This window comes from Fulmarus glacialis, unplaced genomic scaffold (genome assembly GCF_000690835.1).
Source record: "Fulmarus glacialis isolate BGI_N327 unplaced genomic scaffold, ASM69083v1 scaffold15106, whole genome shotgun sequence".
Taxonomy (NCBI): domain Eukaryota; kingdom Metazoa; phylum Chordata; class Aves; order Procellariiformes; family Procellariidae; genus Fulmarus; species Fulmarus glacialis.
Genome location: NW_009216359.1, coordinates 98,880 through 102,974, shown reverse-complemented (window position 1 = coordinate 102,974; position 4,095 = coordinate 98,880). Strand labels below are relative to the sequence as shown.

General features: G+C 36.6%; 1 protein-coding gene across 1 annotated transcript in view; it reads left to right on the top strand.

Annotated features, from left to right (window-relative positions):
* Window positions 1-4,095, top strand: part of CNKSR2 (connector enhancer of kinase suppressor of Ras 2) — a gene marked incomplete at its 5' end in the record, with an annotated part of 137,356 nt that overhangs the window by 43,572 nt on the left and 89,689 nt on the right. The gene's annotated exons all lie outside the window — the stretch shown is intronic.

The following is a 4,095-nucleotide window of genomic DNA, read 5'->3' as shown; positions in this document are numbered from 1 at the left end:
GGTGCCCGCCCCAGCCACTTTAAATTTCTTGGCTTGATGGACCCGGCATACGCAATAGGCCCTTGAGACAAGACTGTTTGCAGGGGAAGAGGTGCAGCTCCTAAGCTTGCTACTAAGTCCTTGAGGGTGAGGATAGGTGAAAGTCTATGTGAACCTTACTATTAACTAGCTCAGACTAAGTCCAGAGGCAGCTCTGGAGCAGTTTTGCTGTCGGATAAACAAAGGAAGGCTAAGGGAACCAGTGTTTTAAGTGAGATGATGGATATAGAGACCATCTGTAAGATAGGAGCATGGAGGGGTTTTTAAAGTTTGGGGTTTTTTTCCTCCTACTACTCTTGGATGATCAGAGATTGTCAGTAGTGGAAGATTTTTTTTGTATTAGAGCCAGTATTATTTCGGACTAGACATTTTTTTTTTTTTTTTTCTTCTGAACTTCATGTGCTGTACACATATTTAAAGATACTTCTGCGTAATACACAACTTTAATCTTCTTTGAGATTAATGATTACTCTTAAGCAGGAGATTCTAAACAGGCAGGCTGTTGGGGTTTTATTGATTGGTTTTGTATCTTCTGATGTCTGAGGAATGTTTTGCTTCTGGAATGCAGAATCACTTTTATTCCTCTTCCTTTCACTTTTTTGTTGTTGTTTTCTCTTGTGTCTGAGCTTCCTACTGCTGATAGAAACTGTAATCTGACACACTTTAATTAAGATATACACTGCTTATATCCACAGCTTTGTTAATTTTTCTGCAGAGGGAACTTTTTCTGTTTCACTTAAGAATTTAAGGGCAGGAAAGATTGTGGGAATAAGCATTTTTATAAGACCAACTGTGCATCATTGGAGAGAAAAAAAAAAAAACAAACCACAAACAGACAAGCTGTCAGATGCAAAGACCCTTCTTTACTAAGGATTATTCATCTACCTAATGTACAGCTATGCCTTCAAATAGTACTTCTCTTTATGTGGAATTTGTAATTTAAGGTGCTGGAAGCCAATCTTTTTCATTTTTACAAGAAAGGAATGCAAGAAGAAAAAGTAGAATATGAACGCAGCTTTTTTTGTGGAAATACACACGGCTGTCCTAAAACTGTTAGGGTGTTAATCTAATTATTTCAGATTATTTTTAAAAGCTTACAGAAACTTCACGAAGTTCCATCATTCTTGACATATAAAGGTTCTCATAGCCTAACTTTTTTGTTGTCCATGGGTTTCTATTTAGGTAGGATTTAGTAAAATGACTATAAGAAAGAAGAATAAACTCTCTTTTGAGTAAGATGTTTCAGATAGATGCATAGAGCTGTTATTATGCTATGTAGTAGCAAAAAAATTTATATGTGTCTGTCCAAATTTGATAGTTAAAACAAGGTTAAAGAACCATTTTACATTTGGGGCAAAAGATCAAGGGGTTCCCTGGTAGTTTGTAGCATTACAAACCTGCATCTTTGCTATTAATGCTTCATTGTGTTATAGAAGGAGAGTTAGCAGCCTTCTCCCTGTAGAAGTGCTGTTGAGACACATAGATCGTTTTATTGTAGTTTTAAATACCTGAATTTTCCATGCAGAAGTTTTTTGTCATATTCCAGCAAAGAAGTGGTATGAAAACATGAATCATCTGATGATAAGTCATTGTTACCCAAAAAGGAATAGTGGCCTACAAGTGTTGGAAGCATGAGCCAGAAATGCTCATACTAAAAGAGTTTAGTCTCATTGCGAAATTCAGAGCTTTTCAAATATTGTCTGAAATATCCATGGATTAACCTGGGAATACTTGTTGACACTTAAAAATACACTGTTGTCATTATATCCTGGTTAATTAATCAGATGACTCTGCAAGAAATTTTTCAAGGAAATTCCACTTATAACTGGAAACACCATTTTCTGGGGAATAGTCTCTTTAAAATGGGATTTTAAATGGCTGATTCCCTCCCATGTGTTTTCAAAGGTCAGATTTTAATTAAAAACCTTTAAGTCACTCTCTCATTAGGGGACAGTGACAGAGTTACTCAGAACAGCCAGGTTTTTGATATAACAGCCTGTGAAACATTTCCTTGTTCTGTAGCACCTCTTATATATTAGTATAATTCTTTGGAGTTTCATATCTGACATATCACAGTTATTAAAGAACAACTATTTATTTCTAACCCCCTAACTGTTGACTAGTCTGAGCCATCTTCACAGAATGAATGAGAATACTCGACTCTTGCCCAGAGATAAGGGGTATAGTTTGTCATTCTTCTGTGCTCTGAGATCATTGGTGGGATTCAAGAAGAAACTAGAATCAGAATAAAGACCCATTCTTGAAAAAAAGGAGAGAAATCATTTTGGAAAAGGAGTCTAGTGAAATTCTGCTTGGAAGGGCAGAAAATAGACCAATAAGAGGACGGAAGGCTGGAAATTGAGGAGGGAGGGATGACTGAGTTAGTTGGGTAGAATAGTTGGGTTTGTCATATCTGCCAAACCTATGCATATTCTTCGTTACTTTGAAGTGACTAAATATTCTCTGGATAACACTGTTTAAGCAGGTGAGTTCCATCCCTTCTGTCTGGATACTGATTCTGGGACTGGATGTGTGGAGGAAAAAGCTTGTGGGAAGATCGGCTTTCAGGCACTGAACGCAGAAGGAGAGACTAGAGCTGATGAGCAGGGGGGGAAGAAGCTTGTGTTATGGAGATTGAGTAGGCAAGAAAAGTTATTTGAGAGGGATAGGCTTTCATTTTGAAGAGGAAGGACCAGAAGACAGAGGGAGGTGGGAGACAACAGGATAAAAAGCCACTTGCCACTGAAAGTCTCCCATCCGGAGCCTAGGATGGATTCCAGGATCCGGAAATTCCCTCACTGATGTGCTTTTTGTCTGTGAAGCCCACTGACAAAACATTCTTCTTATTTAGTCTTAGCCTGATGGTTTTGCTATTTTACTTTGACAGCTCAAATGGCTGAAATCTATGAAATAGTTTGCAAGCAGTTTGTGTAAAGAGCTATATGAGAATAATTAGCTTACAAGAGTATATCTTCATTTCCATCAGATTTTATAACAGAAGTTAATAGGATCAAAACAGCGGATATGTGGATCTTCTTTTAATAAATTAGTTTACAAGTTAATTAAAGATTATGCCTGTGTAAAAATACGTTACAGAAGAATATGACTCTCTTGAATATGCTGAATCAATATGACTGTTTTAAGCCACATGTAAACTAGAAAATAATTGTAAACAAAATAACTATTCCTAACAGTTCCAAAAGTGTTAGCAGTTGTCACAACAGTATCTACTTAGCTATTCATATCTGGGCTTGGGAAAAAGAGGCTTTCTGCTTCTATTCTTCAACTGCAGTATTAAATCAGTATTTGCCTGGAACTTATGTTATGTGACCAAAAAATTTTTTTGAATGTATTTCCATTTTTTTTTAGGCTTATTAACCATAAAAAATGTTTATATTCGTGGAAACGGAATGAAACAATGATGAACAAAAAGATAGCCAATAGCCCATTAAATTGAAAGCAAGGTCCAGCTCTTTTGCCTAATTCAGACTGTGAATACTTGTGTGCTTTTCTGGGTTCACAGAATTAACAGCTCTCTAAATGACTAAGTTTTGCCATTTTGGATATTTCTTATAAGCCAGAGTAGATGATTTTCATTTTTCACTGGAAGTTTGATGAAAGTGATCCCCTTAAAGCCTTTCATTTATATCAATAAACTGATTTGTGTATATATATGAGCAATTTAAACTTTTGAGGGGTTCTGCTAACCTGTGCCAGTATTGCTTAAAATATGCCTGGAGATTCTAGTCTTTCTCTTTACAAATGCTGATTTTGAAAAGGAAAATGAGGATGGGGGTGGGGATGAAGCATACCAGTCACTAAAATAGCGTTGGCACAGATTGTCCTTTAGAAACCATATTGTTCTAAGTGTCAGTGTCTTTTCATGTTGAAGGATAAATTGTCCTTTAAAAATCTTCCTACCACAGAAAGCAATTGAGAGCTGGATTGAACTGTACACACTGTGTTACACACTGCATTATCTGTTGCAAAAGGATAGGCAAGTGCTGACAGTCAGCATATCAAGGACAGGGGGTTTTTAGGTAAAAATGTTTACAA